Source organism: Corythoichthys intestinalis, chromosome 3 (genome assembly GCF_030265065.1).
Source record: "Corythoichthys intestinalis isolate RoL2023-P3 chromosome 3, ASM3026506v1, whole genome shotgun sequence".
NCBI lineage: Eukaryota > Metazoa > Chordata > Actinopteri > Syngnathiformes > Syngnathidae > Corythoichthys > Corythoichthys intestinalis.
The window spans coordinates 22,579,187-22,595,338 of record NC_080397.1 but is presented as its reverse complement, the minus strand read 5'-3'; the positions used below and the strand labels follow the sequence as shown (position 1 = coordinate 22,595,338).

The following is a 16,152-nucleotide window of genomic DNA, read 5'->3' as shown; positions in this document are numbered from 1 at the left end:
TTTTCATACTCATATTAACATTTGGTGTATGAGCAGTTGAGAATTTGTTTCAAGTTTAGGGGTCCCATTGGATTCTTATTAATCTTTTGGGTGTTAATGCTGAACTCATAATGTATTTCACACTGCTAGTGAACTCATTTAGCATCTTTTCAGTTGTCACCGATCTCTATCACACGGTTCCTCATTATGCGGTTAATTGTCATGCATACATGTAACAACGTTTCACAACTTTGGCACTTTAATGCTGAATGACTTCAAAGAATTCATGTCCTCCTGCACTATGGTGTGTAGGTACACCTCCCACGCTTCTTCCTGTGTGCTTGGGCTCACTTCAGCCACAGGGTCTCTAATTGGTCTACATGTGACTCCATTTGGACTCAAATACAAAACTCACGTTCTTGTGTAAATTTTTTGGCTGACAAGATTGAGTGTGCACACCTTGAAATGGAGCATCACAGCCACCACAGTAGTTTGTTTCTTTCTTTCTCTCCTTCTTTACTCAAGCATGAGCTAGGTTTTGGATCCCAGCATCACAGGAGAAAACACTGCAATATTTCAAGTCAGTCCAGCTGCAAGGAGGCTTGTGTTTGCACACCCAGTCCCCTAGGAGCCCTGAACCAGTAATCAAAGTGGCTCACTTGACTGTTGTCCCAGCCACAGCCATCTGTAAGGTCACTAGAAACAGAGCTGCGTCTCGCCTCTGGGTGGGTGTCAGTGTATATTCTGACCCACACACTTACACTTGGTCAATGAGAAAGACATTGCATGTGTGTGCTTGGTAGTGTTTTATATTTAGAAGCCCTCAACCTCTCTGCCAGCTGCGAGTCTAACCACATGCTTGAAATAATTGACTTAATGATAGAGCCGGAGCCACGCGTGTGCCCGCGCTTACGTGTACGTTTGTGCACCGCGGCAAAAGCCCTGGCAGGATTTTGCCTGCTCCACTGCAACGCCAAATGCATCAGAGTTCTCTTACTTTGTGTTTGTGCACATGTGTGGAATCTTGGCAGGGCAGAGCATTAAGAGCCCTGAAAATGGCCATAAAAGGAAGGAGAGCTGTTCACTATCATGCACACAATTTAAACCTAGTGAGGAAAATTTCTTGGAGCTTTCCAAATTAAGTTGATTTTGTTTGAATCTTTCATACATCTAAGGACTTTTTCTGTGCCTGTGAATGAGCACAGTCATGATAACCTCATCCAATGTTAGAGACTTGTATTTATATCTTTGCTATTTCTTTTGTGTGAAACAGTATTATCAGTAGCAAGCTCATTTAGCTAAAAGAGGAAGCTGCTTGTGACCTGATAATGTAGCTCTAACCATGACACGACTGCAACAAGTCCAGACAATTAAACCGATAACGCAATAATCCCACGAGATGATTTATCTGATTAAACAGTTTACGATGACAGTGGGGTTTAAAGTGAAAACAACCTTAAATAAAAGTCAAATGCGATCTTTGCAAGTACATCAAGTGTTTTTTTTGTCAATGTAGGCAAAATGGAAGGTTGTTTCACTTCTGCATTGACTAGATTGAAAACCACATTATGGAACATTGCGTTGTGTAAAAGTCTATGTCTGTGGCTTCAACATTAGTACATATACCTTAATATGTCATGCCATTCCTGCAAACAGAGTAATACGTTTGAAACCATTCAGAAATAGCTGTGCTTAAGGCAACAGAACATGACATATAGATAATTGATGGATGGATGAATGGATATCCTCTTATTATATACAGTGATTCCTCGCTAATTCGCGCCTCAAAAAAAAAAAAAAAAAAAAAATACAAATGAGCTGTCCCGATTCGATCATGTAGTCTCCCTCTCCCTCCTGCTGCTTCTTTTGGTCTGCAGTGCACTGGAGTTGGTTATTAAAGTTAACGATGATTGACAGACGTTAAGGTTTGATCTTGCCAGAGACGCTTGGAAGCCGAAACTTCAGAGCGGTGCATGCGTCAATCAGCGTTTAGCTTGTTTGACAGTTGCTGTGTGTAATTGAGCAGCTTGAGCGGATTTGAGTGGACTCACTCAATGAAGCATTTAAAAAAGACAAGGATTTTTCTACTTCATTTTTGTTTTAAAATAATTTGGTGGGACAGTAACATGTTCAAAACCATGGGGGGTTGGCTACTTAGCAGTTTTTTATTCTGGCCCCAATTAACAGCGAAAAACAAGGGCTCACTGTATAGATTTTTGATGGAAGATATTTGTCATACTTTCAGAAAATTCAATCAATTTTTTTTAATTGTATTTTTTTCTATATCTGTTTTTTATTGATACGACAAATAGCAATGGGCTGTATACACACCCTTGATCCTTTTATTTAAAAAAGGGTGGAGGCAAAAAGAACATTTACTGGAAAGTACATTTGTTGATAACAGTTAAAATTCTGCCATCATGAAACATACTTGTGGAGGCGAAAATTGTATCAATGCATAGTCATTATTATTGATCAGTCATGCATGTTTGAAAACAACTAAAAAAATCCATGACAGTGACGAGCCTCACTTCCCAAGCACTAAGTGCAACTGACGTTATGGAGTACAGTACAATGATTGTGTTGCTAGTCATTAATGTTTATTGTCAGTGTAACAGGGCGATGGAGTGGTTGGCACATCGGCTTCACAGTTCTGAGGTTTTTGGTTCAAATGGCTGTTGTGGTGTTTTCAGAATAGGAAAAACAATCATCTTAGTTGACCAAGTAGAGAATGCATGAGTAAGTTGTTTCTGGTTGTTGGAGCCACTGTAGTATACAACAAACAGGACATTATGATAAAGTATATATTTATGACATAAACCCAGAACTGATGAAGGCTGACCATTTAATACAGCAACTGGTCAAATTAGGGGGAGCTGTCAAGCAATGGTGAGTTTCATTGGGAATCTAGATGCCTGAATTGTGAAAATAGTGCAGACTTCTCAAACAATTTAATGTGTCCAGCTGTATTGTAAAAATGATGAACAGCAATAATGCAAATATGACAAAAATGACAATGCTAAAACAATGAATACAGTAATGTTGTTTCGGATTTGTGCAAAACCAATGGAAAAATAAATTGATGCAAAAGGACAGACGCTATATATATATAAATATCTATGCTAGTTTTAGTGTGCATTGTTCCATAGCGCTTACCAGATGGAAGAATGTGCAGAATGTGATGAAGTCCAACAGTACCTTGTCTTCGTCCTTGTAGCATGCGAATTCTCAAGAGTGAGTAGAAGGGTAGCAGTGATCTTCTGCAGCAGTCATATTTCTCTTGCATTCAGATTTGTCCTTTTTTTGTAGCAAGCCCAAGCCAGATGGTGATTGAAAAAAATATAACTGATTCAATGAGTGTCGTGCCTCTACAGCTCCTGTGGAAGGGCCAATTTCCTTCGAAACTGCAAAAAGTACATCTTCTACTGGACCTTTTTTGGGGATGGAGTTGATATTGGCTTTACACTTCAGGTCCTGAGATGGTCTAATTCCTCAGGAATTTGAAGGACTCATACAGGTTGACACAAGGCAGTTGGACAATGTGAGAGGTGGCAGAGGTGAAATATGTTTCCTCAAGTTCACTATCATGTGTACGGGTTGTGTGTGTTGAGCTCCAGGTTGTATTAGCCACACCAGAGCAGCTGACACTCCACTTCACTATGCAGACTCATCGTATTGATGAATGTGGTTTTTAAGGGAAAATGATGAACTACAGTCCATTGAGCTGGCGTCGATTAATGTGCAGCCCAAAATTGACTGTGTCATCCACCGATCTATTTGGTTGGTTGCCAAACTGAAAAGAGACGACCATTTTTTTCGTTTGGTGGCTGGTGACTGGCTTTTCTGTACAGGACATTGCGCTCACTCCAAAAGCCGTCCTTCCTAGCTTGGCAAAGTTGGCAAACTTTTTTGTGCATCATGGCTTGTTGTTATCAAACTTGTGCAAAGTTTTTGCAGGGACATTCACATCTACTCAAGAAATAATCTATGATTTCACAGTGACCATTTGTGTAGTGAGCTATACTGTATTTCAGGCTGAGCTGGGAGCAAGTTCCTGAGAAGCTGCATTTTTCAAGGCTTCTTCTATTATCCTACTAAATAAGTCCACCCAAATAGCCCTAAACCACCACCAGCTTTTCAATACTAAAGAGGCTTTCTGACATCACAACATAGCTGCTTACTAATGTACATTTTTCTGTTGTAGGCCCTCCCAGTCACAGAAAATATCCTCATGTCGTGGTGTGACGCCATACAACACTCCATTCTTTGGTGGTCCCCACTTGCCACATAGTATGCAATAAATATGTTTGTCAATTCGCCGCATACTATGTGTGGAAAGGACTACCAACATACAGTATATAAAAATGGGTGGATATTATTGAAAGAGGACAGAGATCGTCATCCCAGATTCCTTTTTGGCAACAAATTCCATTCTCAGATGTGTGGTTTTTGTCACATTTTTTATATAGCTGTATCAATAAAAGAGCAAAAGGCACATTTTGGGTGATTGTGCACAAGTGCACATTTGATGCAGCACTTGTCCTTATTGGGGTCATGGATCAACTGTTGCCTCTCCAGACCTACTTTGAGCGAGAAGCGAGCAACAGCCTGGATTAGTTGCCATTCAGTTGCAGTGATTTTTGTGAGACTCCTGTACCTCAACTTTGGAGAAATCATTGTACAGTACTGCCAAGGAGGACATAAAATCCAGTTAGCTAACCTTCTTTTAATTTGATCAAAGCAATTCTTACAAAAGACCAACCAGCATTATCTTCGTGAATGACTGAAGCAGTAACAAAATATGTTATTTGAACACAACTACTATAACCAGTCTGACATTGAAGCATGATTAGGTCTGTTTTCCTTCTGCATGTGTGATGAAAAAAAAAAAACTGCACGACCAAAGATGCTTCCCAGCAGAAGTGAATCTTGTCATTTCAGCTGAAAGGACGGAAGTCAGGACGGAGACATCACTGACGCCAACATAGCGTTTCGGTCCAAAGCTTCAGTATCTTGAAGAGCACAAACTGACCCCTGCAACCTGTAAACAATTTACATTCCGTTCCTCTCCGTTTTAGATTAAGTGGCCCGTGCCTCTTGGAGCAAATGTGTGACATGAACTCACTGCAGTTTCTTTTGCATGTTTAGCCTTGAGAATGTCGTCTGTCAGAGTTTTGAGATGCATCCCTCCGCAGCACGAACGCTTGCTCTTTCATCTGATGTGCGCACACACAAAAAAGGCTGCCGACAAGCTCAGAATGTTGCCAGGAAAGTTGCGGTGTCGCTTCCCTCCAAAAGTCACTTAAGTTCTCACAGACGGCTGAAATTCTCACATCGGATATGTTTCCTCAGACCTCCTGTAGGCTTAGTCCTAATCACATCTCAGATGTGTGTGCGTGTGCACTCGTTTTAGTTTTTCTGTTTTTAATCTTTCCCACATGATTTCACTTCATGCCCAGTTATTTTTGTCCTTTGCTGTCTGGTTGCGTTGTCTTCCGTTTTATATTTCTTGCCTTTCTATATATTGGCAGTATATTGGAGCATAAGAGCCAATTAGATTCACGTGATGCCTTGTCTTGATGATGTAGTGACAAAATGTCCTTCCTAGTGACTCGGCAAATTTGCCAGTGCAGTTGGGGGATGCCTGGAAAATGTGACATGTGTTGACAACGTGTGGTTGCTTTACCCCTAGCATCCCAGGGGTAGACAATAAAGGAAATTAGCTTTTGAAGTTCTCTGGCCCCATTATTAAAACCACTAGTCAAGGTCAACGCGTCAGTTATTGATTCCAATAATCACGAAAAAGAACAATTTCCTTGAAAAACATGAATAAAGTTAAAAAAAAAAATTTTTTTTTAAGGTAGATTTAATGAAAAGTGCAGCGAAACGATGCAAAAACATTAATCTAGTGCAAATATTCCTATTCCAATTCCATAATCACATCAATAATCATTCCAAAATCACTCCTGTATAGCCAACATTTTTTTCTACTGAGCTCCAGGGCGATGCAGGCCTGCCCCTCGTGCTTGGGCAAAGCTTTGGTGTCTTCCCCCCCGCCGGCTTGGTTGTTGTAGCAACAATTTAAAAGTCAAAGAGATGACAAAGGCAATTATGGCTAACAATTTTTAAGCTAAACCGTCATTAATGACGATATTTTCTCCGTGGTCACGTGAATGATTTATTATGTTATTTTCATACTATTAGTTTAATACTCGTTAACTTTTCTCTAACTTACTGGTCTGTACAGGGGCGGACTGGTAATCTGTGGGTTCTGGAGGATCACAGAACGGCCAGTGCCCTGGACGGCTGGCGGCCGCCATTCATTATACATCACTGTTTTTATCCCCCCTATCCTCTGATGATCTACAGTTCGCATCCAATCTGACAGGTGGCAGCAATGCGCCTGGCTGTTCACCGCCAATCTGATAGAAGAACAAAGAAAGCACAGAGTAGCCTTCATTGGTTCCTTCTGGAAGCAAAATAGCGACGAGCGTTAATGCACAATATGGATGGTTGTGGCAAAAAAAGAAAAGAGAAAGGTGGCGCGGAGAAGGTTAGGGAGAAAAAATTTTAAGAAACTGGAGAGCGAAGCATTAAAATGTCATAAGTTGACAAATATTTTCGCAAGCAGCAGTCTGGCTGCAACGGCCACGTCGGATAACAACAGCCCCCGGCGATGGTGAGAGTGGGAGCGGCAGCCGCTCTGACGTGCAGCCGGTGCAGGGAGAGAGAAAGAAGAGGGAGGGTGTAATGATAAGCTGGTGGAAGTTCCCCAGACAAGCGTCGGGCAAGTAAGTTAGCCTGGTACTCCAGATTCACCGCTGTTCCAGCTATTCTCTCAGTGTTTGAAAAATACAGGGAGAACAGTCTGGCCGTGCCAGGCAACAAATAAGTAGGGATGAAGAGGGTTACTTGCTCGGTATACTGGCAATTGTTATCCACCAGGTAGCTACATTTTAAATGAAATGAATGACAATTAAAGGGTTAGTGCCAGCTAGTCCATGTACCCGTTTGCAATCGTGTCAAGTTACATTATGCTAGTCCTACTATCTCTCCTAAGAAAAAATATTTTAGCTGTAAAACAACGTATGCACACGCGGCAGAAATATTAATTCAGAAGAAATATAACAAAATATCAATAAAATGAAATGTTTTACTACTTTAAAGTTTAGGTAGTTAAATTGATATGATATATATTTTTTAATCATTTATATATTGCTTTGTTTTCTGGTTAATACTTTTCAATGAAGGTTATGTGTACAGGATTTGTCTTGAAATGTTTATTGTATTTTCATTATAATTTATTATTTGTGTGGCAAGATTAATTATGGCATAAACAATGAAGTCATTTTATAGACACGGGATATGTGCATTATAATCAATTGGATAAATAAAACTTGCTTTAAAAAATTAATTCTTTCATTTTTTTATTCAGGTTGATCATAGAGCTAGGGTGGAAGATCATGAACCAACTCCAGTTCAGCCTTGCAGTACGTTGAGCACCCAAAGTCAGACAGTCAGAGTCTAGACACATTTTCTTCATTTTTCTCTCAAAGTGCACAAAAATGATGCATTTCACAATAAAATGTAAAAAAAAAAATTCTCCCGGGGGGGGGGGCATGCCCCCGGACCTCCCTAGAGGGTCTGTGTTTCCCTTCGTACAGCGATTCTTGTGGGCTGGGCTGAGTCAAAGTCCAGGGCTGCTTTTTAGTCCCAGTCCGCCCCTGGGTCTGTATATGTGGGCATTGATTTGCACACCTCACATTAAATCTCATTTCTTGTTGAACGTAGCCGAGCCAATTCCAACGGTCTCGCCACTGGAGCTGAAACTTTCTCTCCCTTTTCTTTTCTTACTGGATTTCGCTTTCCCTCAACTGCTCCGGTGACTTTCTCTTTCTTGAGTGGTCTCAAATCCTACCCCCCCCCAGTGCTTGGCCGGGTGCTGGGAGTTTCATAAACATGTTGTCTTCTAATATACCGTTAGGTGGACACTGAGATACTACTCATCAATAAGCATTAGTAATCAGGTTGCGCGCGGGAGCGAGCGGGTGAACGTGTTTGTGCCCCACGCTGTAAGGTTGTCTTTGATCAGAATAGTGTAAAGTCATCAAAACACGGAACCACTGGAAATTCATGTGAAGTAAGATTTTTTTTTTTTTTAATTGACACATTATATTTTTACTGGCGCCACCGGGCCAGTGGTTGGAGCATTCTGGTGGCCCCTGACCATTTTAAAAGTACCGGGCCAACCGGCCATTTTTATTGTCGACCCCTTGACTCTGACAGTTCATAGCTGAGATGAACATTGCTGTGCTAGCGTAATCTCGGACCTGGCGCCATGTGAGTTTTGTTTTTCAGGAAGGTCATCCAGGGGACTTGTTTTGATAATAATAATAATAATAATAATAATAAGTATAAATAATAAATAAATAAAGTAAATAATAAGATAATAATAAGCAGATAATGTCAAATTGGGTGCTGCTGAGGTTCTCAGAGAATTTTCTGTATAGGTAGATTACTTTGAGTTTTTGTTGTTGTATTTTTTTATCGATTTGATTCTGGAGTTCACTGTAGTCCCTTAAATTCTTTGCCTTGAGAGGGTTTTGCAGGACTTTTGTCCAAATTTCCCTCAACTTTCGGGTGAATTCTAGATTGTGTCTACTGTTAATGTTAGGACTGTTGCTAGTGTGATTCTGCGATTGTCAATAAAGAGGTTACGAAAAGAAGTTTCTAGCATGAGTTGAAAGTCCTTTTTAATCCGGACGAGGATCTGGCCCATCTGTTGCGTGTTACTTGCACTTTAATCTCTCATATGGCAACATGCAGCATTAATTTGCTCCAACTTGCATACCGCACACATGGTCCACGTCAGCTCAACAAGAAATCAAATGCAAGAAGCTGAGAAGAAACAAAGCAAATGCAACAGAGGAAGACAAAAGGACATAAGCGGAAGGACAAACATAGGAAAGTCGGCAGATTAGGAAGGGGAATGATTTGGGTATCTATGTCAAATTGTTGCCTTGAGCTCAAGTTCAAGTCTTGTGTAATCCGGTCTCATAGAAGGCTCTTTTGTATTTCGGTTCTGATATTGTTACCCAAGTGTTGGCTGGACATAAAAGGCTCAATTGACCTTTTATTTGTGAATGCCGGTTGTGTAAAATATTACTGATTATGGGGCTACCACTGTGAAGTATCCTAGAAATTAGATGACACGTGCACAGACTACTATATCACAAGGGGAAAAAAAAAATCTCTCAAAAGTCAGTCTCACCAATATCAGCCAAATAAAACAAAACAAACAATGACACTTTCACAGGAATACTGTACTTGTCTTCATTTTTACTCTGCCTCTTTGCCGAAGTCAGCTGAGTTCCAGCACACCGGGCCGCTGCCATAATGAGGATAAGCGGTATGGAAAATTGGCAAATGGGGATGGGTGCATTCATTGAGTCACAACCTTTGCAAAATTATTCTCTCAACCATGACTTAGCTGGAGGCTTAATTTGGAGTGTTGAAAGGGCCATAAAAAGTGCACTTTCTTTGAGTTTGTATGAACATTTTGTTGTGATGAAAAAATCTAGAGAAACATCCAACAGAAGTAAGTGGTTAAGACATGTGATTAAGATGTTTCTTAGATCTCATTCACATTTCTTTCACAATTATTTTGCATCCGCATGGGGATGGCAAATCTATTTACCCTTTATAAACACATGCCTGTTTCTTCGATTAATTAAATTCTTCATTTGACTGCGGTTGTGTGCTGTCCTAGAACAAAAATAGTGAAACATAACCCTGCCGAATTACACATGAAAAGCCCACACACAAAGGTGTCCAATAGCCTCGGGGCTTACGTTTGCCTTTTTGAAGTTGCATTTTATCTCAGCCATTTTCAAAGAGCCAAAAAATAGCAAAGACAGCGTGCTAAACCTCATGATTTGATTTCGATGGGTAAAGTTTCATCCAATCATCACCCAGAAGTAGAGCAGGGCAGTAAACCGAAAATTTACCGTTACCGAAATTCTTCATGATGACCGACGTAATTTTGACCATGTCGGTAAATTCGGTAATTTAATAAAAGAAGAAAATATAGTCTTTTCATCCCGCTTTGACTCTGTGTTGTTCGGCTATGGTGATTCCCCTTTAAAAATGCAGACAGTGTGCTTACGTTTGGAGTCACATGGTTTTCAGGAAGCCAATCAAACAGAAGCCCGGTAGGCTAACGCTAGCAGCTAACGCTAGCGGCTAACGCTACAAGTAAACGGGATGAAGTCGGGCTTAAGTTAGCTTCGCCAAACTTTCACCCGACATTAAGTAAACTCTTGACGGGTTCCTGATAGGGATGGAAAAACCGAGGCTTTCTGAAACAATGAACCACTTTTAAGACAATTGCCCTAAATTGAATCACTGTTTGACACACTGCAAGAGCCCCATCTACTGGATAAACAGTGCACGTTTCTTTTTAAAAGTAAAGTTGACAAATTGCCTCAGCATTACATATCTTCAATAGAATTAAGTGGATGTCGTCTATTTCAACCAGGAGATCGTGTCGTTATTAAGTGTGATTTACACAATTAAAGTTGACCTCTTTAAGCCTGTGTCATTGCTTTTGTCTGTTCAAAGCAGTATTTGTAATACACGACAGTGCTAGTCTTGTAAGTGGCTCGTCCTAGATGACGGGGACTAACTATGTATTGTTTATTTTTTGTAAAAATGACAGTACAGTAAGCACAGTGCTTGGGAACAGGAATATTATTTAGTGCATACTGGAAGGATTTCCAAAATCATAAGATGTAAATAATTGAGCTAGAGCTGTCCCGACTAGTCGACATAGTCGACGTCATCGATGACGTAAATCCATCGACGAGCACAACATCCCGTCGACGGTTAATGAAGGGTTAAAAAAAATATATGCGTGGAAAGTTAGAATGTCGGATGCTGTTTGCAAGCGGGGAAAGCGGCACAAAGCCAAAAAAGCGCACCAGAGTGTCCAAAACATTGACTTATTTCAAGGAAACAAAGGGGAGTACACTCTTCTGTCCTGTCTTTTCAATGCCAAGCTTGGCTGCACGTCGGCCGTGAATAAACACCTCAAGCGCCTTCACGCAGTTTGTAAATTTTTTTTTTCATTTTTTGTACACCAGAGGGTGCTGTCGCCTTACTAAATAATAATGTTTCATTGACAATGGGCCTATAAGTGCTATTAGTATTGTTCTTAATGCTAATTGAAAGGTATATTTTATGGTATAGAAAATTATATAAGGTTAAAAGGTCATAAATATATACAGTATATACAGTGATTGCACTCAAGGGAAAGATTGTCAATGATAAGGTAATAAATTAAGGTAAAGGCAATTCATATAGGCAATTCATTGGTATATAAATAAGGTTTAAAAGGAAAAAGGTGAAAAGTTTTTGTTAATTTCTAATTGTGTCGCTTTATTCATGTGCACCGTAGCTCTTACAGTGTGTTTACATCAAGGATGGAATAAAAGTTGTAAACCATCAGTTTAAGAGACCATCTTTTCAATTGGGACGCTACACTAGTTAATTCTATCAGCATTTGAACTCATTGTTTATTTGTGATTTATTATTGTTATTTACTTGTTTATTTGTACTTTAATAAATAATTTGAGTGTTCCAATATGTTTTTGTGAATTGATAAGCGTCAACAAAAATTTCATTGCTAAATTAGTAAAAAAAAAAAAAAAAATTAAAACAAAAAATTTTTTTTTAAATTATTAGATTAGTCGACTAATCGTAAAAATAGTCGGCTGACTAATCGGGAGAAAATTAGTCATTTGGGACAGCCCTAAATTGAGCCGAATAAAAGAAAGGAAAGGTTTGTGAAACATTTTATTTTTTAATTAAGTATAATTTCTGGGGGGCGGGTGGATATGTCGTATTTGTATCTATTCTAAATATCTAAACGTATGCCACTATCTAGTGTATAACAATGCGGAATGAATTTAATGAAATTCAAGTGATGATATTTTTCAAGTCATACAAGCTGTTATAAATGTTCACACAACAATTCTTATTGTGTACAAGATTTTTTTAAATACTTAATGTTTAGACTGCATGTGCAATTGTTAAATTGAAAGCTGGTAAATAAATTTAATGAGAAACTTAATTTGTATTCCATGCATTGATTCAAATTTTCAAATTATATAACAGTTTGCTTGGGCGAATTTATCGTCATTTATCGTTATCGAGGTAAATCTGCTCAATTTATCGTGATACGTACTTAAAGCCATATCGCCCAGCCCTACCCAGAAGTGGCAATACCAACTGAATTCAGTGTATTTATTGATTTAGAGACGCAAACACGTCATGTCCTTCAGCAGCATGCTAGGTCTGAAGGGGTTAATAAATGAAGAAGACAACATTCCCACATTAGTTCTGAAGCAACTGGGAAAACTGAGTATGGATGTGTAACTAGCGTTCTTGTAACTTTCACGTTGCTGACAGCACCAATGATTAGATTTTTCAGTTTAGATTTTTCAGCTAGCCTTCTAAACCTGTGTGACATTTCCTCCCGATTAGTCAGCCGACTATTTTTACGATTAGTCGACTAATCTGATAATTTTTTTTTTTTTTACTGATTTAATAATGAAATTTTTGTTAAAGCTTATTAATTCACAAAAAACATTTTGGAAAACCTAAATTCCTTATTAACGTATAAATAAATAACATAAATATCAATAATAAATCACAAACAAAGAGGTCAAATGCTGCTGGCATTAACTGGTGCAAAAAAATGTAAACGGAAACACTGTGACTTCACCTTTTTAACAGGAGTCAATACAATTCTTACTCTTTTTGCAGTATGTCATTGTCTCTATTGTTCTAAATGTTAAAATGAATTGCAATGTCCCGGACAATCATTTTCAGAATACTTTGTGTGAGTTCAGATGGTCTTTCCGGTTTGCATTCCGCATTTTATGGGGAGGGGAAAAACTGTTCAACTTTTGTTTGTTTTAACCTGAAGATAACGCAGAGGGCACACTGAAATATTACCACAATTATTTGAATGTAAGGCACACATACCCACAGTAACAAAAATTAAGTATATAGTATTAATTTTATAGTATACTACTATATGTAAAACTTTATAATATTAAATAACTAACATTAGTGCAGTCATGGATTACAGTAAGCAGGCCAGTGCTGTTTCCATATATATTTTTTATTATATTACGTATATACAGGATATATGTATAAATTTTCCCTAAGTGGGAGCTTCCATGATCCTAATAAATTTAATAATAATAAAAAAATATATATATAATTATATTAATTATTTTATTAAATAAAAATGCGCGTTGATACGACGCACATAAAGGCAACTTCCATTTAAAAAATCGTTAGAGTTGTATGGACTTACAATCTGCTAGCTTGTTGTTTCTTGTTGTCTTCGAAAATTATACATGGGTGACGGCGCTTCAAGTGTTCGTTTATAGCTGACGTGCTACCGTGGTATGAGAGCTCAGCTTAGCAAAGAGTAAACACAGTGGCACCCTCCATATTTTCCTTGATATAATTCCAGGCTCTGGCTATTCTGGTCCGCTTTTTTGGCTTTATGCCGCTTTCACGTGTTACCATCTCTGCCCTTTTTGGAAATTGGCGGTGTTTTCAACTCCTCACCGGCGATTCACTTGGCTCGTTGTCGTCGGTTCGTCTGGGTTCGTCTGATTTCCTCCTCGGAAAGGTGGCGGCGTGCATAAAAACACCGAGAGGCGTCGGATGGCTCTTTAAGGATACTTTTATTGACCAAAACAAAAACGTGGGGGATGAAGCCACTCAACTCGGCGCTACCCGCGCACTTTTCCAACTCGCGGATCTCGCGCCCTCTCTCTCGCTCGCTCGCCCACTTTCTTCCTCTTTGCTTAATCAGACAACGCCGGTCACATTGAAATAACAGCGGCCCCCTTGGGGATGCCAATAACAACGGCTTGTATCGCAAGCGCCTGCCATTCTAAACTTTATCCGCATGTAATTTTTTTAACCCGTCATTACCCGTCGACGGTATGTTTTGCCCGTCGACGCATTTATGTCATCGATGACGTTGACTAGTCGGGACAGCTCTAGTGACATGTGACTACTTTTTACAGTGATGGTCATCTGACCGGAGTGAGCAAAATTGGAGCTACATTAATAGAGCAAATCAGAGGAGTGGAGCATAAAAAAAAAAAAAAAAAAGTTGACAGGGCTGTAAATATATGCCCAAATGGTTTATAGGGGAAAAAAAAGAAGTCAAATAGAGAAAGAAAAAAAGTCATATAGAACATATGAAGACAAGAACAATAGTACTACAGCATTTGCATGTCCAATAATTTAATTGAAATTCCTCCCATAAATGCAAATGGTTGCCTGTCAATAGGATTTTCCAATCAGTGATTGTATGAAGCTGGCGAGGCATCTCATTCTTCTATAAGCCTGCTCCTCTCTCTTTCAGGTTCCCCTACATTAGTGTGAATTATATATTATCGTGTGCCTCTCACTTGTTACAGATTTAAAAATCCCAATTGCCAGTAGAGCAAGCATATATCTCAAACTCTCTGCGCATACTGCCTTTTAAACATTTTGGTTTGGTTTGGTGAGTTTGACCCTGGCCAGTCAGGTTTGGCATTGATGCTGGTGTGGAAAATGTTATCATGGCTTGATCTCGCTCCCAGTGCAGACGTGCCACTGGCTCAGTTGAACCTGGGAAGTGAAGTCAGGAGGCGCTGAAATACAATAGACCCTACTCACATGACGTCACAACCACGCCTCCGGGCCATATTGTCCGTCAACTCGTCATGTTGACGCCTTACCGCTACGTAAATTCCTCCTATTATGGCGTGTTTTTCTGCTCGTTAACATTAATAATCAAAATGGTGAAGGCGTGTGTGGCGGTTGGTTGCAATAACAGAGAAGATAGACGGAGAGACTTGAAGTTCTACCGTATTCCGAGAGACCCGGAGAGGAGAGCGAGATGGACTGCTGCAATTCGACGAGAAAACTGGGCTCCAAACGATTACCACAGATTATGTAGTAGTCATTTTATACCTGGTAAAATACATTTAATATATATTTAGAGGGTTTTGGGCTGACAACCACGATTAAGATCATTGCGAGGCTAATCGCCGACAACATACAGTTTCAAATTCAAGATGCTTATTTCTTCCACCATCATTACATTTTGAATAATATTTAGCTGTACCAAGTGAAAGAAGCTGGCCTCGTCTACGGATCATCAGTTAAACAGGTGTGTCCAAACCTTTGCAAAGGGGGCCAGATTTGGTGTGGTAAAAATGCGGGGGGCTACCTTGGCTGATTTACATAGAACAATATATTTATACATGTTTTAGCAAGCCCTTCTGTGTGTCACATTTGCTTTATTATTTTTTTAAATTCATAAAAAAACAGTCTCGTCTTGTGGCGTTCTCTTTCGACACTAGGGCTTTTGCGAAATACTGCTGCTGTGAAATTAAACTAGCTTCAAGTTGCTATAATTTCTCGTTGCGTATCTTCCCTGTAATGTCGTACATGTCAGCGTGTCTTGTTCGGTAATATCATTATCGCGTCACATCGAACTCTTTGAAAACAGCGACTGTCTCTTTGCAAATGAGGCAGACACAGTTGTTACGTGTTTTATTGAAGAAATAGTCCAATATCCACCTATCCTTGAAGCGTCGGCCATCGCAGTCAACTTTTTTTTTTTTTTATTGATTGTCGCCATTTTAGAAAATTGGAAGTAAAGGGTCACACGGGGTAAAGTTGCGTAGAGTGCTGCTCTTAAAGTTTTTCAAACTTTTGTGAGAATAGGCTGATTTTGTGTGGACAAGATAGTTGTAGATATCAGGGTAGCAGATGTCAGGCAGAGACGGCGAAGACAGCGGGTCAAAAAATATCGATTTAGGCATCAAATATGGATCTGGCGAATGGATAGAATGAAGCTTTTCCACATAACGCCTTTTATGCAACGCCTCCAATGAGTTTACAGCATCTGAAAGCACCGGGGCTTCCATGAATTGCACTATAAATTGCACGACAAATTGAAATCATTGAGAATACGGATAAACAATGACGGACAATATGGCGGCCGAATACAGCGACACGTCATTCTGTGACGTTGGTGAGTAGGGTCTATAGAATGTTTGCACACAGAAGAGAAAGGATCGCGACATTGCC

The 16,152-nt window shown here is 39.5% G+C and overlaps 1 protein-coding gene across 1 annotated transcript in view; it reads left to right on the top strand.

The window, feature by feature from the left end:
- The window catches only part of sh2b3 (SH2B adaptor protein 3), a 125,921-nt gene that overhangs the window by 55,445 nt on the left and 54,324 nt on the right, over positions 1-16,152 (top strand). The window lies entirely within an intron of this gene.